General features: G+C 42.3%; 16 non-coding genes across 16 annotated transcripts; all 16 read right to left on the reverse strand.

Moving 5' to 3' along the window:
* Positions 1–306: 306 nt before the first annotated feature.
* trnan-guu (transfer RNA asparagine (anticodon GUU)) lies at positions 307–380 on the reverse strand. The gene has a single exon. It is a non-coding gene; the product is annotated as a tRNA-Asn (tRNA).
* A 2,680-nt stretch (positions 381–3,060) lies between these two features.
* Positions 3,061–3,134, reverse strand: trnan-guu (transfer RNA asparagine (anticodon GUU)). The gene has a single exon. It is a non-coding gene; the product is annotated as a tRNA-Asn (tRNA).
* Positions 3,135–8,257: 5,123 nt separating this feature from the next.
* trnan-guu (transfer RNA asparagine (anticodon GUU)) lies at positions 8,258–8,331 on the reverse strand. The gene has a single exon. It is a non-coding gene; the product is annotated as a tRNA-Asn (tRNA).
* Positions 8,332–8,394: 63 nt separating this feature from the next.
* Positions 8,395–8,470, reverse strand: trnak-uuu (transfer RNA lysine (anticodon UUU)). The gene has a single exon. It is a non-coding gene; the product is annotated as a tRNA-Lys (tRNA).
* Positions 8,471–9,839: 1,369 nt separating this feature from the next.
* trnan-guu (transfer RNA asparagine (anticodon GUU)) lies at positions 9,840–9,913 on the reverse strand. Its single transcript has one exon. It is a non-coding gene; the product is annotated as a tRNA-Asn (tRNA).
* A 314-nt stretch (positions 9,914–10,227) lies between these two features.
* trnan-guu (transfer RNA asparagine (anticodon GUU)) lies at positions 10,228–10,301 on the reverse strand. Its single transcript has one exon. It is a non-coding gene; the product is annotated as a tRNA-Asn (tRNA).
* Positions 10,302–13,416: 3,115 nt separating this feature from the next.
* Positions 13,417–13,490, reverse strand: trnan-guu (transfer RNA asparagine (anticodon GUU)). Its single transcript has one exon. It is a non-coding gene; the product is annotated as a tRNA-Asn (tRNA).
* Positions 13,491–14,027: 537 nt separating this feature from the next.
* On the reverse strand, positions 14,028–14,101 carry trnan-guu (transfer RNA asparagine (anticodon GUU)). The gene has a single exon. It is a non-coding gene; the product is annotated as a tRNA-Asn (tRNA).
* Positions 14,102–14,637: 536 nt separating this feature from the next.
* Positions 14,638–14,711, reverse strand: trnan-guu (transfer RNA asparagine (anticodon GUU)). The gene has a single exon. It is a non-coding gene; the product is annotated as a tRNA-Asn (tRNA).
* A 149-nt stretch (positions 14,712–14,860) lies between these two features.
* Positions 14,861–14,934, reverse strand: trnan-guu (transfer RNA asparagine (anticodon GUU)). Its single transcript has one exon. It is a non-coding gene; the product is annotated as a tRNA-Asn (tRNA).
* Positions 14,935–18,659: 3,725 nt separating this feature from the next.
* Positions 18,660–18,733, reverse strand: trnan-guu (transfer RNA asparagine (anticodon GUU)). Its single transcript has one exon. It is a non-coding gene; the product is annotated as a tRNA-Asn (tRNA).
* Positions 18,734–18,882: 149 nt separating this feature from the next.
* On the reverse strand, positions 18,883–18,956 carry trnan-guu (transfer RNA asparagine (anticodon GUU)). The gene has a single exon. It is a non-coding gene; the product is annotated as a tRNA-Asn (tRNA).
* A 314-nt stretch (positions 18,957–19,270) lies between these two features.
* Positions 19,271–19,344, reverse strand: trnan-guu (transfer RNA asparagine (anticodon GUU)). Its single transcript has one exon. It is a non-coding gene; the product is annotated as a tRNA-Asn (tRNA).
* A 2,501-nt stretch (positions 19,345–21,845) lies between these two features.
* On the reverse strand, positions 21,846–21,919 carry trnan-guu (transfer RNA asparagine (anticodon GUU)). Its single transcript has one exon. It is a non-coding gene; the product is annotated as a tRNA-Asn (tRNA).
* Positions 21,920–22,068: 149 nt separating this feature from the next.
* trnan-guu (transfer RNA asparagine (anticodon GUU)) lies at positions 22,069–22,142 on the reverse strand. Its single transcript has one exon. It is a non-coding gene; the product is annotated as a tRNA-Asn (tRNA).
* A 314-nt stretch (positions 22,143–22,456) lies between these two features.
* Positions 22,457–22,530, reverse strand: trnan-guu (transfer RNA asparagine (anticodon GUU)). Its single transcript has one exon. It is a non-coding gene; the product is annotated as a tRNA-Asn (tRNA).
* Between the last annotated feature and the right edge of the window lie 2,663 nt (positions 22,531–25,193).

Genomic DNA, 25,193 nt, shown 5'->3' on the forward strand with positions numbered 1-25,193 from the left:
ATATGTTTTTCCAACCCTTCCCTATGTTCACAGAAAGAAGATTAGTTTTCAAGATCAAACTAACTATTCTATAAAAGCACATGCGTCCCTGGGTGGGCTTGAACCACCATCCTTTCGGTTAACAGCCGAATGCGCTAACCAATTGCGCCACAGAAATACACTTCCTGTAATCTGATAGGGGCGTGGCCTAAGACAGCTACCCCGATTTATATGTATTTGTTTGATCTTGTTTTCCAACCCTTCCCTCTGTTCACAGAAAGAAGATTGGTTTGCAAGATCAGACTACCTATGTCACGAAAGCACATGCGTCCCTGGGTGGGCTTGAACCACCATCCTTTCAGTTAACAGCCGAACGCGCTAACCAATTGCGCCACAGAGACCCCTTACTTTTGTCTGATAGGGGAGTGGCCTAAGACAGCTACCCCGATTTATATGGATTTGTTTGATCTCGTTTTGCATATTGCATTTTAAATCAAAGCTTGTCAATACAGAAGCTTCTTAAAGTGTCCTGCTGGATTTTTCTAATTAAAAATAGATAACTAAGGACTTCTTGAAAGAACAGGTGTAAAATGCTGTCTATTTCGCTGCCTTGTTGTTCCATGAGTTTCATCATATGTTTTTCCAACCCTTCCCTATGTTCACAGAAAGAAGATTAGTTTTCAAATTCAAACTAACTATTCTATAAAAGCACACGCGTCCCTGGGTGGGCTTGAATCACCATCCTTTCGGTTAACAGCCGAACACGCTAACCAATTGCGCCACAGAGACCCACTTCCTGTAATCTGATAGGGGCGTGGCCTAAGACAGCTACCCCGATGTATATGTATTTGTTTAATCTTGTTTTCCAACCCTTCCCTCTGTTCACAGAAAGAAGATTGGTTTGCAAGATCAGACTACCTATGTCATGAAAGCACATGCGTCCCTGGGTGGGCTTGAACCACCATCCTTTCGGTTAACACCCGAACGCGCTAACCAATTGCGCCACAGAGACCCCTTACTTTTGTCTGATAGGGGAGTGGCCTAAGACAGCTACCCCGATTTACATGGATTTGTTTGATCTGGTTTTGCATATTACATTTACAAATAAAGCTTGTCAATACACAGGGTTCTTAAAGTCTCCTGCTGGATTTTTCTAATTAAAAATAGATAACTAAGGACTTCTTGAAAGAACAGGTGTATAATGCTGTCTATTTCGTTGCCTGCTTGCTCCATGAGTTTCACCATATGGCGTTCCAACCCTTCCCTATGTTCACAGAAAGAAGATTGGTTTTCAAGATCCAACTACCGCTTCTATAAAAGCAGATGCGTCCCTGGGTGGGCTTGAACCACCATCCTTTCAGTTAACAGCTGAACTCGCTAACCAATTGCCCCACAGAGACCCCCTTCCTGTAATCTGATAGGGGCGTGGCCTAAAACAGCTACCCCGATTTATATGGATTTGTTTGATCTCGTTTTGCATATTGCATTTACAAATAAAGCTTGTCAATGCAGAAGCTTGTTAAAGTCTCCTACTGGATTTTTCTAATTAAAAATAGATAACTAAGGACTTCTTGAAAGAACAGGTGTATAATGCTGTCTATTTCGTTGCCTGCTTGTTCCGTGAGTTTCATCATACAGTTTTCCAACCCTTCCCTCTGTTCACAGAAAGAAGAATGGTTTTCAAAATCAGACTACTTATGTCATGAAAGCACATGCGTCCATGGGTGGGCTTGAACCACCATCCTTTCGGTTAACAGCCGAACGCGCCAACCAATTGCGCCACAGAGACCCACTTCCTGTAATCTGATAGGGGCGTGGCCTAAGACAGCTACCCCGATTTATATGTATTTGTTTGATCTTGTTTTCCAACCCTTCCCTCTGTTCACAGAAAGAAGATTGGTTTGCAAGATCAGACTACCTATGTCATGAAAGCACATGCTTCCCTGGGTGGGCTTGAACCACCATCCTTTTGGTTAACAGCCGAACGCGCTAACCAATTAAGCCACAGAGACCCCTTACTTTTGTCTGATAGGGGAGTGGCCTAAGACAGCTACCCCCATTTATATGGATTTGTTTGATCTCGTTTTGCATATTGCATTTTCAATCAAAGCTTGTCAATACAGAAGCTTCTTAAAGTGTCCTGCTGGATTTTTCTAATTAAAAATAGATAACTAAGGACTTCTTGAAAGAACAGGTGTGAAATGCTGTCTATTTAACTGCCTTGTTGTTCCATGAGTTTCATTATATGTTTTTCCAACCCTTCCCTATGTTCACAGAAAGAAGATTAGTTTTCAAGATCAAACTAACTATTCTATAACAGAACACGCCTCCCTGGGTGGGCTTGAACCACCATCCTTTCGGTTAACAGCCGAACGCTCTAACCAATTGCGCCACAGAGACCCACTTCCTGTAATCTGATAGGGGCGTGGCCTAAAACAGCTACCCCGATTTATATGTATTTGTTTAATCTCGTTTTCCAACCCTTCCCTCTGTTCACAGAAAGAAGATTGGTTTGCAAGATCAGACTACCTATGTCATGAAAGCACATGCGTCCCTGGGTGGGCTTGAACCACCATCCTTTCGGTTAACAGCCAAACTCGCTAACCAATTGCGCCACAGAGACCCCTTACTTTTGTCTGATAGGGGCGTGGCCTAAGACAGCTACCCGATTTATATGGATTTGTTTGATCTCGTTTTGCATATTGCATTTTCAATCAAAGCTTGTCAATACAGAAGCTTCTTAAAGTGTCCTGCTGGATTTTTCTAATTAAAAATAGATAACTAAGGACTTTTTCAAAGAACAGGTGTGAAATGCTGTCTATTTCGCTGCCTTGTTGTTCCATGAGTTTCATCATATGTTTTTCCAACCCTTCCCTATGTTCACAGAAAGAAGATTAGTTTTCAAGATCAGACTACCTATGTCATGAAAGCACATGCGTCCCTGGGTGGGCTTGAACCACCATCCTTTCGGTTAACAGCCGAACGCGTGAGTTTCATCATACAGTTTTCCAACCCTTCCCTCTGTTCACAGAAAGAAGATTGGTTTTCAAAATCAGACTACCTATGTCATGAAAGCACATGCGTCCCTGGGTGGGCTTGAACCACCATCCTTTCAGTTAACAGCCGAACGCGCTAACCAATTGCGCCACAGAGACCCCTTACTTTTGTCTGATAGGGGAGTGGCCTAAGACAGCTACCCCGATTTATATGGATTTGTTTGATCTCGTTTTGCATATTGCATTTTTAATCAAAGCTTGTCAATACAGAAGCTTCTTAAAGTGTCCTGCTGGATTTTTCTAATTAAAAATAGATAACTAAGGACTTCTTGAAAGAACAGGTGTAAAAGGCTGTCTATTTCGCTGCCTTGTTGTTCCATGAGTTTCATCATATGTTTTTCCAACCCTTCCCTATGTTCACAGAAAGAAGATTAGTTTTCAAGATCAAACTAACTATTCTATAAAAGCACATGCGTCCCTGGGTGGGCTTGAACCACCATCCTTTCGGTTAACAGCCGAACGCGTGAGTTTCATCATACAGTTTTCCAACCCTTCCCTCTGTTCACAGAAAGAAGATTGGTTTTCAAAATCAGACTACCTATGTCATGAAAGCACATGCGTCCCTGGGTGGGCTTGAACCACCATCCTTTCAGTTAACAGCCGAACGCGCTAACCAATTGCGCCACAGAGACCCCTTACTTTTGTCTGATAGGGGAGTGGCCTAAGACAGCTACCCCGATTTATATGGATTTGTTTGATCTCGTTTTGCATATTGCATTTTTAATCAAAGCTTGTCAATACAGAAGCTTCTTAAAGTGTCCTGCTGGATTTTTCTAATTAAAAATAGATAACTAAGGACTTCTTGAAAGAACAGGTGTAAAAGGCTGTCTATTTCGCTGCCTTGTTGTTCCATGAGTTTCATCATATGTTTTTCCAACCCTTCCCTATGTTCACAGAAAGAAGATTAGTTTTCAAGATCAAACTAACTATTCTATAAAAGCACATGCGTCCCTGGGTGGGCTTGAACCACCATCCTTTCGGTTAACAGCCGAACGCGCTTACCAATTGCGCCACGGAGACCCACTTCCTGTAATCTGATAGGGGCGTGGCCTAAGACAGCTACCCCGATTTATATGTATTTGTTTGATCTTGTTTTCCAACCCTTCCCTCTGTTCACAGAAAGAAGATTGGTTTGCAAGATCAGACTACCTATGTCACGAAAGCACATGCGTCCCTGGGTGGGCTTGAACCACCATCCTTTCGGTTAACAGCCAAACTCGCGAACCAATTGCGCCCTTACTTTTGTCTGATAGGGGCGTGGCCTAAGACAGCTACCCGATTTATATGGATTTGTTTGATCTCGTTTTGCATATTGCATTTTCAATCAAAGCTTGTCAATACAGAAGCTTCTTAAAGTGTCCTGCTGGATTTTTCTAATTAAAAATAGATAACTAAGGACTTTTTCAAAGAACAGGTGTGAAATGCTGTCTATTTCGCTGCCTTGTTGTTCCATGAGTTTCATCATATGTTTTTCCAACCCTTCCCTATGTTCACAGAAAGAAGATTAGTTTTCAAGATCAGACTACCTATGTCATGAAAGCACATGCGTCCCTGGGTGGGCTTGAACCACCATCCTTTCGGTTAACAGCCGAACGCGTGAGTTTCATCATACAGTTTTCCAACCCTTCCCTCTGTTCACAGAAAGAAGATTGGTTTTCAAAATCAGACTACCTATGTCATGAAAGCACATGCGTCCATGGGTGGGCTTGAACCACCATCCTTTCAGTTAACAGCCGAACGCGCTAACCAATTGCGCCACAGAGACCCCTTACTTTTGTCTGATAGGGGAGTGGCCTAAGACAGCTACCCCGATTTATATGGATTTGTTTGATCTCGTTTTGCATATTGCATTTTAAATCAAAGCTTGTCAATACAGAAGCTTCTTAAAGTGTCCTGCTGGATTTTTCTAATTAAAAATAGATAACTAAGGACTTCTTGAAAGAACAGGTGTAAAATGCTGTCTATTTCGCTGCCTTGTTGTTCCATGAGTTTCATCATATGTTTTTCCAACCCTTCCCTATGTTCACAGAAAGAAGATTGGTTTGCAAGATCAGACTACCTATGTCATGAAAGCATATGCGTCCCTGGGTGGGCTTGAACCACCATCCTTTCGGTTAACACCCGAACGCGCTAACCAATTGCGCCACAGAGACCCCTTACTTTTGTCTGATAGGGGAGTGGCCTAAGACAGCTACCCCGATTTACATGGATTTGTTTGATCTGGTTTTGCATATTACATTTACAAATAAAGCTTGTCAATACACAGGGTTCTTAAAGTCTCCTGCTGGATTTTTCTAATTAAAAATAGATAACTAAGGACTTCTTGAAAGAACAGGTGTATAATGCTGTCTATTTCGTTGCCTGCTTGCTCCATGAGTTTCACCATATGGCGTTCCAACCCTTCCCTATGTTCACAGAAAGAAGATTGGTTTTCAAGATCAAACTACCGCTTCTATAAAAGCAGATGCGTCCCTGGGTGGGCTTGAACCACCATCCTTTCAGTTAACAGCTGAACTCGCTAACCAATTGCCCCACAGTGACCCCCTTCCTGTAATCTGATAGGGGCGTGGCCTAAAACAGCTACCCCGATTTATATGGATTTGTTTGATCTCGTTTTGCATATTGCATTTACAAATAAAGCTTGTCAATGCAGAAGCTTGTTAAAGTCTCCTACTGGATTTTTCTAATTAAAAATAGATAACTAAGGACTTCTTGAAAGAACAGGTGTATAATGCTGTCTATTTCGTTGCCTGCTTGTTCCGTGAGTTTCATCATACAGTTTTCCAACCCTTCCCTCTGTTCACAGAAAGAAGATTGGTTTGCAAGATCAGACTACCTATGTCACGAAAGCACATGCGTCCCTGGGTGGGCTTGAACCACCATCCTTTCAGTTAACAGCCGAACGCGCTAACCAATTGCGCCACAGAGACCCCTTACTTTTGTCTGATAGGGGAGTGGCCTAACACAGCTACCCCGATTTATATGGATTTGTTTGATCTCGTTTTGCATATTGCATTTTCAATCAAAGCTTGTCAATACAGAAGCTTCTTAAAGTGTCCTGCTGGATTTTTCTAATTAAAAATAGATAACTAAGGACTTCTTGAAAGAACAGGTGTGAAATGCTGTCTATTTCGCTGCCTTGTTGTTCCATGAGTTTCATCATATGTTTTTCCAACCCTTCCCTATGTTCACAGAAAGAAGATTAGTTTTCAAGATCAAACTAACTATTCTATAAAAGAACACGCCTCCCTGGGTGGGCTTGAACCACCATCCTTTCGGTTAACAGCCGAACGCTCTAACCAATTGCGCCACAGAGACCCACTTCCTGTAATCTGATAGGGGCGTGGCCTAAGACAGCTACCCCGATTTATATGTATTTGTTTAATCTTGTTTTCCAACCCTTCCCTCTGTTCACAGAAAGAAGATTGGTTTGCAAGATCAGACTACCTATGTCATGAAAGCACATGCGTCCCTGGGTGGGCTTGAACCACCATCCTTCTGGTTAACAGCCGAACGCGCTAACCAATTGCGTCACAGAGACCTCCTTCCTTTAATCTGATAGGGGCGTGGCCTAAGACAGCTAACCCGATTTATATGGATTTGTTTGATCTCGTTTTGCATATTGCATTTTCAATCAAAGCTTGTCAATACAGAAGCTTCTTAAAGTGTCCTGCTGGATTTTCTAATTAAAAATAGATAACTAAGGACTTCTTGAAAGAACAGGTGTAAAAGGCTGTCTATTTCGCTGCCTTGTTGTTCCATGAGTTTCATCATATGTTTTTCCAACCCTTCCCTATGTTCACAGAAAGAAGATTAGTTTTCAAGATCAAACTAACTATTCTATAAAAGCACATGCGTCCCTGGGTGGGCTTGAACCACCATCCTTTCGGTTAACAGCCGAATGCGCTAACCAATTGCGCCACAGAAATACACTTCCTGTAATCTGATAGGGGCGTGGCCTAAGACAGCTACCCCGATTTATATGTATTTGTTTGATCTTGTTTTCCAACCCTTCCCTCTGTTCACAGAAAGAAGATTGGTTTGCAAGATCAGACTACCTATGTCACGAAAGCACATGCGTCCCTGGGTGGGCTTGAACCACCATCCTTTTGGTTAACAGCCGAACGCGCTAACCAATTGCGCCACAGAGACCCCTTACATTTGTCTGATAGGGGAGTGGCCTAAGACAGCTACCCCGATTTATATGGATTTGTTTGATCTCGTTTTGCATATTGCATTTTCAATCAAAGCTTGTCAATACAGAAGCTTCTTAAAGTGTCCTGCTGGATTTTTCTAATTAAAAATAGATAACTAAGGACTTCTTGAAAGAACAGGTGTGAAATGCTGTCTATTTCGCTGCCTTGTTGTTCCATGAGTTTCATCATATGTTTTTCCAACCCTTCCCTATGTTCACAGAAAGAAGATTAGTTTTCAAGATCAAACTAACTATTCTATAAAAGAACACGCCTCCCTGGGTGGGCTTGAACCACCATCCTTTCGGTTAACAGCCGAACGCTCTAACCAATTGCGCCACAGAGACCCACTTCCTGTAATCTGATAGGGGCGTGGCCTAAGACAGCTACCCCGATTTATATGTATTTGTTTGATCTTGTTTTCCAACCCTTCCCTCTGTTCACAGAAAGAAGATTGGTTTGCAAGATCAGACTACCTATGTCATGAAAGCACATGCGTCCCTGGGTGGGCTTGAACCACCATCCTTTCGGTTAACAGCCGAACGCGTGAGTTTCATCATACAGTTTTCCAACCCTTCCCTCTGTTCACAGAAAGAAGATTGGTTTTCAAAATCAGACTACCTATGTCATGAAAGCACATGCGTCCCTGGGTGGGCTTGAACCACCATCCTTTCAGTTAACAGCCGAACGCGCTAACCAATTGCGCCACAGAGACCCCTTACTTTTGTCTGATAGGGGAGTGGCCTAAGACAGCTACCCCGATTTATATGGATTTGTTTGATCTCGTTTTGCATATTGCATTTTTAATCAAAGCTTGTCAATACAGAAGCTTCTTAAAGTGTCCTGCTGGATTTTTCTAATTAAAAATAGATAACTAAGGACTTCTTGAAAGAACAGGTGTAAAAGGCTGTCTATTTCGCTGCCTTGTTGTTCCATGAGTTTCATCATATGTTTTTCCAACCCTTCCCTATGTTCACAGAAAGAAGATTAATTTTCAAGATCAAACTAACTATTCTATAAAAGCACACGCGTCCCTGGGTGGGCTTGAACCACCATCCTTTCGGTTAACAGCCGAACACGCTAACCAATTGCGCCACAGAGACCCCTTACTTTTGTCTGATAGGGGAGTGGCCTAAGACAGCTACCCCGATGTATATGTATTTGTTTGATCTTGTGGTGGGCTTGAACCACCATCCTTTCGGTTAAAAGCCGAACGCGCTAACCAATTGCGCCACGGAGACCCACTTCCTGTAATCTGATAGGGGCGTGGCCTAAGACAGCTACCCCGATTTATATGTATTTGTTTGATCTTGTTTTCCAACCCTTCCCTCTGTTCACAGAAAGAAGATTGGTTTGCAAGATCAGACTACCTATGTCACGAAAGCACATGCGTCCCTGGGTGGGCTTGAACCACCATCCTTTTGGTTAACAGCCGAACGCGCTAACCAATTGCGCCACAGAGACCCCTTACTTTTGTCTGATAGGGGAGTGGCCTAAGACAGCTACCCCGATTTACATGGATTTGTTTGATCTCGTTTTGCATATTGCATTTTTAATCAAAGCTTGTCAATACACAGGCTTCTTAAAGTGTCCTGCTGGATTTTTCTAATTAAAAATAGATAACTAAGGACTTCTTGAAAGAACAGGTGTGAAATGCTGTCTATTTCGCTGCCTTGTTGTTCCATGAGTTTCATCATATGTTTTTCCAACCCTTCCCTATGTTCACAGAAAGAAGATTAGTTTTCAAGATCAAACTAACTATTCTATAAAAAAACACGCCTCCCTGGGTGGGCTTGAACCACCATCCTTTCGGTTAACAGCCGAACGCTCTAACCAATTGCGCCACAGAGACCCACTTCCTGTAATCTGATAGGGGCGTGGCCTAAGACAGCTACCCCGATTTATATGTATTTGTTTGATCTTGTTTTCCAACCCTTCCCTCTGTTCACAGAAAGAAGATTGGTTTGCAAGATCAGACTACCTATGTCATGAAAGCACATGCGTCCCTGGGTGGGCTTGAACCACCATCCTTTCGGTTAACAGCCAAACTCGCTAACCAATTGCGCCACAGAGACCCCTTACTTTTGTCTGATAGGGGCGTGGCCTAAGACAGCTACCCGATTTATATGGATTTGTTTGATCTCGTTTTGCATATTGCATTTTCAATCAAAGCTTGTCAATACAGAAGCTTCTTAAAGTGTCCTGCTGGATTTTTCTAATTAAAAATAGATAACTAAGGACTTCTTGAAAGAACAGGTGTGAAATGCTGTCTATTTTGCTGCCTTGTTATTCCATGAGTTTCATCATATGTTTTTCCAACCCTTCCCTATGTTCACAGAAAGAAGATTAGTTTTCAAGATCAAACTAACTATTCTATAAAAGCACACGCGTCCCTGGGTGGGCTTGAACCACCATCCTTTCGGTTAACAGCCGAAAACGCTAACCAATTGCGCCACAGAGACCCACTTCCTGTAATCTGATAGGGGCGTGGCCTAAGACAGCTACCCCGATTTATATGTATTTGTTTAATCTTGTTTTCCAACCCTTCCCTCTGTTCACAGAAAGAAGATTGGTTTGCAAGATCAGACTACCTATGTCATGAAAGCACATGCGTCCCTGGGTGGGCTTGAACCACCATCCTTTCGGTTAACAGCCGAACGCGCTAACCAATTGCGCCACAGAGACCCCTTACTTTTGTCTGATAGGGGCGTGGCCTAAGACAGCTACCCCGATTTATATGGATTTGTTTGATCTCGTTTTGCATATTGCATTTTCAATCAAAGCTTGTCAATACAGAAGCTTCTTAAAGTGTCCTGCTGTATTTTTCTAATTAAAAATAGATAACTAAGGACTTCTTGAAAGAACAGGTGTGAAATGCTGTCTATTTTGCTGCCTTGTTATTCCATGAGTTTCATCATATGTTTTTCCAACCCTTCCCTATGTTCACAGAGAGAAGATTAGTTTTCAAGATCAAACTAACTATTCTATAAAAGCACACGCGTCCCTGGGTGGGCTTGAACCACCATCCTTTCGGTTAACAGCCGAACACGCTAACCAATTGCGCCACAGAGACCCACTTCCTGTAATCTGATAGGGGCGTGGCCTAAGACAGCTACCCTGATTTATATGTATTTGTTTGATCTTGATTTCCAACCCTTCCCTCTGTTCACAGAAAGAAGATTGGTTTTCAAGATCAGACTACCTATGTCATGAAAGCACATGCGTCCCTGGGTGGGCTTGAACCACCATCCTTTTGGTTAACAGCCGAACGCGCTAACCAATTGCGCCACAGAGACCTCCTTCCTTTAATCTGATAGGGGCTTGGCCTAAGACAGCTACCCCGATTTATATGGATTTGTTTGATCTCGTTTTGCATATTGCATTTACAAATAAAGCTTGTCAATGCAGAAGCTTGTTTAAAGTCTCCTACTGGATTTTTCTAATTAAAAATAGATAACTAAGGACTTCTTGAAAGAACAGGTGTATAATGCTGTCTATTTCGTTGCCTGCTTGTTCCGTGAGTTTCATCATACAGTTTTTCAACCCTTCCCTCTGTTCACAGAAAGAAGATTGGTTTTCAAAATCAGACTACCTATGTCATGAAAGCACATGCGTCCCTGGGTGGGCTTGAACCACCATCCTTTCGGTTAACAGCCAAACTCGCTAACCAATTGCGCAACAGAGACCCCTTACTTTTGTCTGATAGGGGAGTGGCCTAAGACAGCTACCACGATTTATATGGATTTGTTTGATCTCTTTTTGCAATTGCATTTTAAATCAAACTTGTCAATAGAGAAGCTTCTTAAAGTGTCCTGCTGGATTTTTCTAATTAAAAATAGATAACTAAGGACTTCTTGAAAGAACAGGTGTAAAATGCTGTCTATTTCGCTGCCTTGTTGTTCCATGAGTTTCATCATATGTTTTTCCAACCCTTCCCTATGTTCACAGAAAGAAGATTAGTTTTCAAGATCAAACTAACTATTCAATAAAAGCACATGCGTCCCTGGGTGGGCTTGAACCACCATCCTTTCGGTTAACAGCCGAACGAGCTAACCAATAGGGCCCTGGCCTAAGACAGCTACCCCGATTTATATGTATTTGTTTGATCTTGTTTTCCAAGCCTTCCCTCTGTTCACAGAAAGAAGATTGGTTTGCAAGATCAGACTACCTATGTCATGAAAGCACATGCGTCCCTGGGTGGGCTTGAACCACCATCCTTTCGGTTAACACCCGAACGCGCTAACCAATTGCGCCACAGAGACCCCTTACTTTTGTCTGATAGGGGAGTGGCCTAAGACAGCTACCCCGATTTACATGGATTTGTTTGATCTGGTTTTGCATATTACATTTACAAATAAAGCTTGTCAATACACAGGGTTCTTAAAGTCTCCTGCTGGATTTTTCTAATTAAAAATAGATAAGTAAGGACTTCTTGAAAGAACAGGTGTATAATGCTGTCTATTTCGTTGCCTGCTTGCTCCATGAGTTTCACCATATGGCGTTCCAACCCTTCCCTATGTTCACAGAAAGAAGATTGGTTTTCAAGATCAAACTACCGCTTCTATAAAAGCAGATGCGTCCCTGGGTGGGCTTGAACCACCATCCTTTCAGTTAACAGCTGAACTCGCTAACCAATTGCCCCACAGAGACCCCCTTCCTGTAATCTGATAGGGGCGTGGCCTAAGACAGCTACCCCGATTTATATGGATTTGTTTGATCTCGTTTTGCATATTGCATTTACAAATAAAGCTTGTCAATGCAGAAGCTTGTTAAAGTCTCCTACTGGATTTTTCTAATTAAAAATAGATAACTAAGGACTTCTTGAAAGAACAGGTGTATAATGCTGTCTATTTCGTTGCCTGCTTGTTCCGTGAGTTTCATCATACAGTTTTCCAACCCTTCCCTCTGTTCACAGAAAGAAGAATGGTTTTCAAAATCAGACTACTTATGTCATGAAAGCACATGCGTCCATGGGTGGGCTTAAACCACCATCCTTTCGGTTAACAGCCGAACGCGCCAACCAATTGCGCCACAGAGACCCACTTCCTGTAATCTGATAGGGGCGTGGCCTAAGACAGCTACCCCGATTTATATGTATTTGTTTGATCTTGTTTTCCAACCCTTCCCTCTGTTCACAGAAAGAAGATTGGTTTGCAAGATCAGACTACCTATGTCATGAAAGCACATGCGTCCCTGGGTGGGCTTGAACCACCATCCTTTCGGTTAACAGCCGAACGCGCTAACCAATTGCGTCACAGAGACCTCCTTCCTTTAATCTGATAGGGGCGTGGCCTAAGACAGCTAACCCGATTTATATGGATTTGTTTGATCTCGTTTTGCATATTGCATTTTTAATCAAAGCTTGTCAATACAGAAGCTTCTTAAAGTGTCCTGCTGGATTTTTCTAATTAAAAATAGATAACTAAGGACTTCTTGAAAGAACAGGTGTAAAAGGCTGTCTATTTCGCTGCCTTGTTGTTCAATGAGTTTCATCATATGTTTTTCCAACCCTTCCCTATGTTCACAGAAAGAAGATTAGTTTTCAAGATCAAACTAACTATTCTATAAAAGCACATGCGTCCCTGGGTGGGCTTGAACCACCATCCTTTCGGTTAACAGCCGAACGCGCTAACCAATTGCGCCACGGAGACCCACTTCCTGTAATCTGATAGGGGCGTGGCCTAAGACAGCTACCCCGATTTATATGTATTTGTTTGATCTTGTTTTCCAACCCTTCCCTCTGTTCACAGAAAGAAGATTGGTTTGCAAGATCAGACTACCTATGTCACGAAAGCACATGCGTCCCTGGGTGGGCTTGAACCACCATCCTTTTGGTTAACAGCCGAACGCGCTAACCAATTGCGCCACAGAGACCCCTTACTTTTGTCTGATAGGGGAGTGGCCTAAGACAGCTACCCCGATTTATATGGATTTGTTTGATCTCGTTTTGCATATTGCATTTTCAATCAAAGCTTGTCAATACAGAAGCTTCTTAAAGTGTCCTGCTGGATTTTTCTAATTAAAAATAGATAACTAAGGACTTCTTGAAAGAACAGGTGTGAAATGCTGTCTATTTTGCTGCCTTGTTATTCCATGAGTTTCATCATATGTTTTTCCAACCCTTCCCTATGTTCACAGAAAGAAGATTAGTTTTCAAGATCAAACTAACTATTCTATAAAAGCACACGCGTCCCTGGGTGGGCTTGAACCACCATCCTTTCGGTTAACAGCCGAACACGCTAACCAATTGCGCCACAGAGACCCACTTCCTGTAATCTGATAGGGGCGTGGCCTAAGACAGCTACCCTGATTTATATGTATTTGTTTGATCTTGATTTCCAACCCTTCCCTCTGTTCACAGAAAGAAGATTGGTTTGCAAGATCAGACTACCTATGTCACGAAAGCACATGCGTCCCTGGGTGGGCTTGAACCACCATCCTTTTGGTTAACAGCCGAACGCGCTAACCAATTGCGCCACAGAGACCCCTTACTTTTGTCTGATAGGGGAGTGGCCTAAGACAGCTACCCCGATTTATATGGATTTGTTTGATCTCGTTTTGCATATTGCATTTTCAATCAAAGCTTGTCAATACAGAAGCTTCTTAAAGTGTCCTGCTGGATTTTTCTAATTAAAAATAGATAACTAAGGACTTCTTGAAAGAACAGGTGTGAAATGCTGTCTATTTTGCTGCCTTGTTATTCCATGAGTTTCATCATATGTTTTTCCAACCCTTCCCTATGTTCACAGAAAGAAGATTAGTTTTCAAGATCAAACTAACTATTCTATAAAAGCACACGCGTCCCTGGGTGGGCTTGAACCACCATCCTTTCGGTTAACAGCCGAACACGCTAACCAATTGCGCCACAGAGACCCACTTCCTGTAATCTGATAGGGGCGTGGCCTAAGACAGCTACCCCGATTTATATGTATTTGTTTAATCTTGTTTTCCAACCCTTCCCTCTGTTCACAGAAAGAAGATTGGTTTGCAAGATCAGACTACCTATGTCATGAAAGCACATGCGTCCCTGGGTGGGCTTGAACCACCATCCTTTCGGTTAACAGCCAAACTCGCTAACCAATTGCGCCACAGAGACCCCTTACTTTTGTCTGATAGGGGCGTGGCCTAAGACAGCTACCCGATTTATATGGATTTGTTTGAACTCGTTTTGCATATTGCATTTTCAATCAAAGCTTGTCAATACAGAAGCTTCTTAAAGTGTCCTGCTGGATTTTTCTAATTAAAAATAGATAACTAAGGACTTCTTGAAAGAACAGGTGTGAAATGCTGTCTATTTTGCTGCCTTGTTATTCCATGAGTTTCATCATATGTTTTTCCAACCCTTCCCTATGTTCACAGAAAGAAGATTAGTTTTCAAGATCAAACTAACTATTCTATAAAAGCACACGCGTCCCTGGGTGGGCTTGAACCACCATCCTTTCGGTTAACAGCCGAACACGCTAACCAATTGCGCCACAGAGACCCACTTCCTGTAATCTGATAGGGGCGTGGCCTAAGACAGCTACCCCGATTTATATGTATTTGTTTAATCTTGTTTTCCAACCCTTCCCTCTGTTCACAGAAAGAAGATTGGTTTGCAAGATCAGACTACCTATGTCATGAAAGCACATGCGTCCCTGGGTGGGCTTGAACCACCATCCTTTCGGTTAACAGCCGAACGCGCTAACCAATTGCGCCACAGAGACCCACTTCCTGTAATCTGATAGGGGCGTGGCCTAAGACAGCTACCCTGATTTATATGTATTTGTTTGATCTTGATTTCCAACCCTTCCCTCTGTTCACAGAAAGAAGATTGGTTTGCAAGATCAGACTACCTATGTCACGAAAGCACATGCGTCCCTGGGTGGGCTTGAACCACCATCCTTTTGGTTAACAGCCGAACGCGCTAACCAATTGCGCCACAGAGACCTCCTTCCTTTAATCTGATAGGGGCTTGGCCTAAGACAGCTACCCCGATTTATATGGATTTGTTTGATCTCGTTTTGCATATTGCATTTACAAATAAAGCTTGTCAATGCAGAAGCTTGTTTAAAGTCTCCTACTGGATTTTTCTAATTAAAAATAGATAACTAAGGACTTCTTGAAAGAACAGGTGTATAATGCTGTCTATTTCGTTGCCTGCTTGTTCCGTGAGTTTCATCATACAGTTTTTCAACCCTTCCCTCTGTTCACAGAAAGAAGATTGGTTTTCAAAATCAGACTACCTATGTCATGAAAGCACATGCGTTCCTGGGTGGGCTTGAACCACCATCCTTTCGGTTAACAGCCAAACTCGCTAACCAATTGCGCAACAGAGACCCCTTACTTTTGTCTGATAGGGGAGTGGCCTAAGACAGCTACCACGATTTATATGGATTTGTTTGATCTCTTTTTGCAATTGCATTTTAAATCAAACTTGTCAATAGAGAAGCTTCTTAAAGTGTCCTGCTGGATTTTTCTAATTAAAAATAGATAACTAAGGACTTCTTGAAAGAACAGGTGTAAAATGCTGTCTATTTCGCTGCCTTGTTGTTCCATGAGTTTCATCATATGTTTTTCCAACCCTTCCCTATGTTCACAGAAAGAAGATTAGTTTTCAAGATCAAACTAACTATTCAATAAAAGCACATGCGTCCCTGGGTGGGCTTGAACCACCATCCTTTCGGTTAACAGCCGAACGAGCTAACCAATAGGGCCCTGGCCTAAGACAGCTACCCCGATTTATATGTATTTGTTAGATCTTGTTTTCCAACCCTTCCCTCTGTTCACAGAAAGAAGATTGGTTTGCAAGATCAGACTACCTATGTCATGAAAGCACATGCGTCCCTGGGTGGGCTTGAACCACCATCCTTTCGGTTAACACCCGAACGCGCTAACCAATTGCGCCACAGAGACCCCTTACTTTTGTCTGATAGGGGAGTGGCCTAAGACAGCTACCCCGATTTACATGGATTTGTTTGATCTGGTTTTGCATATTACATTTACAAATAAAGCTTGTCAATACACAGGGTTCTTAAAGTCTCCTGCTGGATTTTTCTAATTAAAAATAGATAACTAAGGACTTCTTGAAAGAACAGGTGTATAATGCTGTCTATTTCGTTGCCTGCTTGCTCCATGAGTTTCACCATATGGCGTTCCAACCCTTCCCTATGTTCACAGAAAGAAGATTGGTTTTCAAGATCAAACTACCGCTTCTATAAAAGCAGATGAGTCCCTGGGTGGGCTTGAACCACCATCCTTTCAGTTAACAGCTGAACTCGCTAACCAATTGCCCCACAGAGACCCCCTTCCTGTAATCTGATAGGGGCGTGGCCTAAGACAGCTACCCCGATTTATATGGATTTGTTTGATCTCGTTTTGCATATTGCATTTACAAATAAAGCTTGTCAATGCAGAAGCTTGTTAAAGTCTCCTACTGGATTTTTCTAATTAAAAATAGATAACTAAGGACTTCTTGAAAGAACAGGTGTATAATGCTGTCTATTTCGTTGCCTGCTTGTTCCGTGAGTTTCATCATACAGTTTTCCAACCCTTACCTCTGTTCACAGAAAGAAGAATGGTTTTCAAAATCAGACTACTTATGTCATGAAAGCACATGCGTCCATGGGTGGGCTTAAACCACCATCCTTTCGGTTAACAGCCGAACGCGCCAACCAATTGCGCCACAGAGACCCACTTCCTGTAATCTGATAGGGGCGTGGCCTAAAACAGCTACCCCGATTTATATGTATTTGTTTGATCTTGTTTTCCAACCCTTCCCTCTGTTCACAGAAAGAAGATTGGTTTGCAAGATCAGACTACCTATGTCATGAAAGCACATGCGTCCCTGGGTGGGCTTGAACCACCATCCTTTCGGTTAACAGCCGAACGCGCTAACCAATTGCGCCACGGAGACCCACTTCCTGTAATCTGATAGGGGCGTGGCCTAAGACAGCTAACCCGATTTATATGGATTTGTTTGATCTCGTTTTGCATATTGCATTTTTAATCAAAGCTTGTCAATACAGAAGCTTCTTAAAGTGTCCTGCTGGATTTTTCTAATTAAAAATAGATAACTAAGGACTTCTTGAAAGAACAGGTGTAAAAGGCTGTCTATTTCGCTGCCTTGTTGTTCCATGAGTTTCATCATATGTTTTTCCAACCCTTCCCTATGTTCACAGAAAGAAGATTAGTTTTCAAGATCAAACTAACTATTCTATAAAAGCACATGCGTCCCTGGGTGGGCTTGAACCACCATCCTTTCGGTTAACAGCCGAACGCGCTAACCAATTGCGCCACGGAGACCCACTTCCTGTAATCTGATAGGGGCGTGGCCTAAGACAGCTACCCCGATTTATATGTATTTGTTTGATCTTGTTTTCCAACCCTTCCCTCTGTTCACAGAAAGAAGATTGGTTTGCAAGATCAGACTACCTATGTCACGAAAGCACATGCGTCCCTGGGTGGGCTTGAACCACCATCCTTTTGGTTAACAGCCGAACGCGCTAACCAATTGCGCCACAGAGACCCCTTACTTTTGTCTGATAGGGGAGTGGCCTAAGACAGCTACCCCGATTTATATGGATTTGTTTGATCTCGTTTTGCATATTGCATTTTCAATCAAAGCTTGTCAATACAGAAGCTTCTTAAAGTGTCCTGCTGGATTTTTCTAATTAAAAATAGATAACTAAGGACTTCTTGAAAGAACAGGTGTGAAATGCTGTCTATTTCGCTGCCTTGTTGTTCCATGAGTTTCATCATATGTTTTTCCAACCCTTCCCTATGTTCACAGAAAGAAGATTAGTTTTCAAGATCAAACTAACTATTCTATAAAAGAACACGCCTCCCTGGGTGGGCTTGAACCACCATCCTTTCGGTTAACAGCCGAACGCTCTAACCAATTGCGCCACAGAGACCCACTTCCTGTAATCTGATAGGGGCGTGGCCTAAGACAGCTACCCCGATTTATATGTATTTGTTTGATCTTGTTTTCCAACCCTTCCCTCTGTTCACAGAAAGAAGATTGGTTTGCAAGATCAGACTACCTATGTCATGAAAGCACATGCGTCCCTGGGTGGGCTTGAACCACCATCCTTTCGGTTAACAGCCAAACTCGCTAACCAATTGCGCCACAGAGACCCCTTACTTTTGTCTGATAGGGGCGTGGCCTAAGACAGCTACCCGATTTATATGGATTTGTTTGATCTCATTTTGCATATTGCATTTTCAATCAAAGCTTGTCAATACAAAAGCTTCTTAAAGTGTCCTGCTGGATTTTTCTAATTAAAAATAGATAACTAAGGACTTCTTGAAAGAACAGGTGTGAAATGCTGTCTATTTTGCTGCCTTGTTATTCCATGAGTTTCATCATATGTTTTTCCAACCCTTCCCTATGTTCACAGAAAGAAGATTAGTTTTCAAGATCAAACTAACTATTCTATAAAAGCACACGCGTCCCTGGGTGGGCTTGAACCACCATCCTTTCGGTTAACAGCCGAACACGCTAACCAATTGCGCCACAGAGACCCACTTCCTGTAATCTGATAGGGGCGTGGCCTAAGACAGCTACCCCGATTTATATGTATTTGTTTAATCTTGTTTTCCAACCCTTCCCTCTGTTCACAGAAAGAAGATTGGTTTGCAAGATCAGACTACCTATGTCATGAAAGCACATGCGTCCCTGGGTGGGCTTGAACCACCATCCTTTCGGTTAACAGCCGAACGCGCTAACCAATTGCGCCACAGAGACCCCTTACTTTTGTCTGATAGGGGCGTGGCCTAAGACAGCTACCCCGATTTATATGGATTTGTTTGATCTCGTTTTGCATATTGCATTTTCAATCAAAGCTTGTCAATACAGAAGCTTCTTAAAGTGTCCTGCTGTATTTTTCTAATTAAAAATAGATAACTAAGGACTTCTTGAAAGAACAGGTGTGAAATGCTGTCTATTTTGCTGCCTTGTTATTCCATGAGTTTCATCATATGTTTTTCCAACCCTTCCCTATGTTCACAGAGAGAAGATTAGTTTTCAAGATCAAACTAACTATTCTATAAAAGCACACGCGTCCCTGGGTGGGCTTGAACCACCATCCTTTCGGTTAACAGCCGAACACGCTAACCAATTGCGCCACAGAGACCCACTTCCTGTAATCTGATAGGGGCGTGGCCTAAGACAGCTACCCTGATTTATATGTATTTGTTTGATCTTGATTTCCAACCCTTCCCTCTGTTCACAGAAAGAAGATTGGTTTTCAAGATCAGACTACCTATGTCATGAAAGCACATGCGTCCCTGGGTGGGCTTGAACCACCATCCTTTTGGTTAACAGCCGAACGCGCTAACCAATTGCGCCACAGAGACCTCCTTCCTTTAATCTGATAGGGGCTTGGCCTAAGACAGCTACCCCGATTTATATGGATTTGTTTGATCTCGTTTTGCATATTGCATTTACAAATAAAGCTTGTCAATGCAGAAGCTTGTTTAAAGTCTCCTACTGGATTTTTCTAATTAAAAATAGATAACTAAGGACTTCTTGAAAGAACAGGTGTATAATGCTGTCTATTTCGTTGCCTGCTTGTTCCGTGAGTTTCATCATACAGTTTTTCAACCCTTCCCTCTGTTCACAGAAAGAAGATTGGTTTTCAAAATCAGACTACCTATGTCATGAAAGCACATGCGTCCCTGGGTGGGCTTGAACCACCATCCTTTCGGTTAACAGCCAAACTCGCTAACCAATTGCGCAACAGAGACCCCTTACTTTTGTCTGATAGGGGAGTGGCCTAAGACAGCTACCACGATTTATATGGATTTGTTTGATCTCTTTTTGCAATTGCATTTTAAATCAAACTTGTCAATAGAGAAGCTTCTTAAAGTGTCCTGCTGGATTTTTCTAATTAAAAATAGATAACTAAGGACTTCTTGAAAGAACAGGTGTAAAATGCTGTCTATTTCGCTGCCTTGTTGTTCCATGAGTTTCATCATATGTTTTTCCAACCCTTCCCTATGTTCACAGAAAGAAGATTAGTTTTCAAGATCAAACTAACTATTCAATAAAAGCACATGCGTCCCTGGGTGGGCTTGAACCACCATCCTTTCGGTTAACAGCCGAACGAGCTAACCAATAGGGCCCTGGCCTAAGACAGCTACCCCGATTTATATGTATTTGTTTGATCTTGTTTTCCAACCCTTCCCTCTGTTCACAGAAAGAAGATTGGTTTGCAAGATCAGACTACCTATGTCATGAAAGCACATGCGTCCCTGGGTGGGCTTGAACCACCATCCTTTCGGTTAACACCCGAACGCGCTAACCAATTGCGCCACAGAGACCCCTTACTTTTGTCTGATAGGGGAGTGGCCTAAGACAGCTACCCCGATTTACATGGATTTGTTTGATCTGGTTTTGCATATTACATTTACAAATAAAGCTTGTCAATACACAGGGTTCTTAAAGTCTCCTGCTGGATTTTTCTAATTAAAAATAGATAACTAAGGACTTCTTGAAAGAACAGGTGTATAATGCTGTCTATTTCGTTGCCTGCTTGCTCCATGAGTTTCACCATATGGCGTTCCAACCCTTCCCTATGTTCACAGAAAGAAGATTGGTTTTCAAGACAAACTACCGCTTCTATAAAAGCAGATGAGTCCCTGGGTGGGCTTGAACCACCATCCTTTCAGTTAACAGCTGAACTCGCTAACCAATTGCCCCACAGAGACCCCCTTCCTGTAATCTGATAGGGGCGTGGCCTAAGACAGCTACCCCGATTTATATGGATTTGTTTGATCTCGTTTTGCATATTGCATTTACAAATAAAGCTTGTCAATGCAGAAGCTTGTTAAAGTCTCCTACTGGATTTTTCTAATTAAAAATAGATAACTAAGGACTTCTTGAAAGAACAGGTGTGAAATGCTGTCTATTTCGCTGCCTTGTTGTTCCATGAGTTTCATCATATGTTTTTCCAACCCTTCCCTATGTTCACAGAAAGAAGATTAGTTTTCAAGATCAAACTAACTATTCTATAAAAGAACACGCCTCCCTGGGTGGGCTTGAACCACCATCCTTTCGGTTAACAGCCGAACGCTCTAACCAATTGCGCCACAGAGACCCACTTCCTGTAATCTGATAGGGGCGTGGCCTAAGACAGCTACCCCGATTTATATGTATTTGTTTGATCTTGTTTTCCAACCCTTCCCTCTGTTCACAGAAAGAAGATTGGTTTGCAAGATCAGACTACCTATGTCATGAAAGCACATGCGTCCCTGGGTGGGCTTGAACCACCATCCTTTCGGTTAACAGCCAAACTCGCTAACCAATTGCGCCACAGAGACCCCTTACTTTTGTCTGATAGGGGCGTGGCCTAAGACAGCTACCCGATTTATATGGATTTGTTTGATCTCGTTTTGCATATTGCATTTTCAATCAAAGCTTGTCAATACAGAAGCTTCTTAAAGTGTCCTGCTGGATTTTTCTAATTAAAAATAGATAACTAAGGACTTCTTGAAAGAACAGGTGTGAAATGCTGTCTATTTTGCTGCCTTGTTATTCCATGAGTTTCATCATATGTTTTTCCAACCCTTCCCTATGTTCACAGAAAGAAGATTAGTTTTCAAGATCAAACTAACTATTCTATAAAAGCACACGCGTCCCTGGGTGGGCTTGAACCACCATCCTTTCGGTTAACAGCCGAACACGCTAACCAATTGCGCCACAGAGACCCACTTCCTGTAATCTGATAGGGGCGTGGCCTAAGACAGCTACCCCGATTTATATGTATTTGTTTAATCTTGTTTTCCAACCCTTCCCTCTGTTCACAGAAAGAAGATTGGTTTGCAAGATCAGACTACCTATGTCATGAAAGCACATGCGTCCCTGGGTGGGCTTGAACCACCATCCTTTCGGTTAACAGCCGAACGCGCTAACCAATTGCGCCACAGAGACCCCTTACTTTTGTCTGATAGGGGCGTGGCCTAAGACAGCTACCCCGATTTATATGGATTTGTTTGATCTCGTTTTGCATATTGCATTTTCAATCAAAGCTTGTCAATACAGAAGCTTCTTAAAGTGTCCTGCTGGATTTTTCTAATTAAAAATAGATAACTAAGGACTTCTTGAAAGAACAGGTGTGAAATGCTGTCTATTTTGCTGCCTTGTTATTCCATGAGTTTCATCATATGTTTTTCCAACCCTTCCCTATGTTCACAGAGAGAAGATTAGTTTTCAAGATCAAACTAACTATTCTATAAAAGCACACGCGTCCCTGGGTGGGCTTGAACCACCATCCTTTCGGTTAACAGCCGAACACGCTAACCAATTGCGCCACAGAGACCCACTTCCTGTAATCTGATAGGGGCGTGGCCTAAGACAGCTACCCTGATTTATATGTATTTGTTTGATCTTGTTTTCCAACCCTTCCCTATGTTCACAGAAAGAAGATTAGTTTTCAAGATCAAACTAACTATTCAATAAAAGCACATGCGTCCCTGGGTGGGCTTGAACCACCATCCTTTCGGTTAACAGCCGAACGAGCTAACCAATAGGGCCCTGGCCTAAGACAGCTACCCCGATTTACATGGATTTGTTTGATCTGGTTTTGCATATTACATTTACAAATAAAGCTTGTCAATACACAGGGTTCTTAAAGTCTCCTGCTGGATTTTTCTAATTAAAAATAGATAACTAAGGACTTCTTGAAAGAACAGGTGTATAATGCTGTCTATTTCGTTGCCTGCTTGCTCCATGAGTTTCACCATATGGCGTTCCAACCCTTCCCTATGTTCACAGAAAGAAGATTGGTTTTCAAGATCAAACTACCGCTTCTATAAAAGCAGATGAGTCCCTGGGTGGGCTTGAACCACCATCCTTTCAGTTAACAGCTGAACTCGCTAACCAATTGCCCCACAGAGACCCCCTTCCTGTAATCTGATAGGGGCGTGGCCTAAGACAGCTACCCCGATTTATATGTATTTGTTTAATCTTGTTTTCCAACCCTTCCCTCTGTTCACAGAAAGAAGATTGGTTTGCAAGATCAGACTACCTATGTCATGAAATGCACATGCGTCCCTGGGTGGGCTTGAACCACCATCCTTTCGGTTAACAGCCAAACTCGCTAACCAATTGCGCCACAGAGACCCCTTACTTTTGTCTGATAGGGGCGTGGCCTAAGACAGCTACCCGATTTATATGGATTTGTTTGATCTCGTTTTGCATATTGCATTTTCAATCAAAGCTTGTCAATACAGAAGCTTCTTAAAGTGTCCTGCTGGATTTTTCTAATTAAAAATAGATAACTAAGGACTTCTTGAAAGAACAGGTGTGAAATGCTGTCTATTTTGCTGCCTTGTTATTCCATGAGTTTCATCATATGTTTTTCCAACCCTTCCCTATGTTCACAGAAAGAAGATTGGTTTTCAAGATCAAACTAACTATTCTATAAAAGCACATGCGTCCCTGGGTGGGCTTGAACCACCATTCTTTCGGTTAACAGCCGAACGCGCTAACCAATTGCACCACAGAGACCTCCTTCCTGTAATCTGATAGGGGCGTGGCCTAAGACAGCTACCCCGATTTATATGTATTTGTTTGATCTTGTTTTCCAACCCTTCCCTCTGTTCACAGAAAGAAGATTGGTTTGCAAGATCAGACTACCTATGTCATGAAAGCACATGCGTCCCTGGGTGGGCTTGAACCACCATCCTTTCGGTTAACAGCCAAACTCGCTAACCAATTGCGCCACAGAGACCCCTTACTTTTGTCTGATAGGGGCGTGGCCTAAGACAGCTACCCGATTTATATGGATTTGTTTGATCTCGTTTTGCATATTGCATTTTCAATCAAAGCTTGTCAATACAGAAGCTTCTTAAAGTGTCCTGCTGGATTTTTCTAATTAAAAATAGATAACTAAGGACTTCTTGAAAGAACAGGTGTGAAATGCTGTCTATTTTGCTGCCTTGTTATTCCATGAGTTTCATCATATGTTTTTCCAACCCTTCCCTATGTTCACAGAAAGAAGATTGGTTTTCAAGATCAAACTAACTATTCTATAAAAGCACATGCGTCCCTGGGTGGGCTTGAACCACCATTCTTTCGGTTAACAGCCGAACGCGCTAACCAATTGCACCACAGAGACCTCCTTCCTGTAATCTGATAGGGGCGTGGCCTAAGACAGCTACCCCGATTTATATGTATTTGTTTGATCTTGTTTTCCAACCCTTCCCTATGGTCACAGAAAGAAGATTGGTTTTCAAAATCAGACTACCTATGTCATGAAAGCACATGCGTCCCTGGGTGGGCTTGAACCACCATCCTTTCGGTTAACAGCCAAACTCGCTAACCAATTGCGCCACAGAGACCCCTTACTTTTGTCTGATAGGGGAGTGGCCTAAGACAGCTACCACGATTTACATGGATTTGTTTGATCTGGTTTTGCATATTACATTTACAAATAAAGCTTGTCAATACACAGGGTTCTTAAAGTCTCCTGCTGGATTTTTCTAATTAAAAATAGATAACTAAGGACTTCTTGAAAGAACAGGTGTATAATGCTGTCTATTTCGTTGCCTGCTTGCTCCATGAGTTTCACCATATGGCGTTCCAACCCTTGCCTATGTTCACAGAAAGAAGATTGGTTTTCAAGATCAAACTACCGCTTCTATAAAAGCAGATGAGTCCCTGGGTGGGCTTGAACCACCATCCTTTCAGTTAACAGCTGAACTCGCTAACCAATTGCCCCACAGAGACCCCCTTCTTGTAATCTGATAGGGGCGTGGCCTAAGACAGCTACCCCGATTTATATGGATTTGTTTGATCTCGTTTTGCATATTGCATTTACAAATAAAGCTTGTCAATGCAGAAGCTTGTTAAAGTCTCCTACTGGATTTTTCTAATTAAAAATAGATAACTAAGGACTTCTTGAAAGAACAGGTGTGAAATGCTGTCTATTTCGCTGCCTTGTTGTTCCATGAGTTTCATCATATGTTTTTCCAACCCTTC

Source organism: Limanda limanda, chromosome 10 (genome assembly GCF_963576545.1).
Source record: "Limanda limanda chromosome 10, fLimLim1.1, whole genome shotgun sequence".
NCBI classification, from domain to species: Eukaryota; Metazoa; Chordata; class Actinopteri; order Pleuronectiformes; family Pleuronectidae; genus Limanda; species Limanda limanda.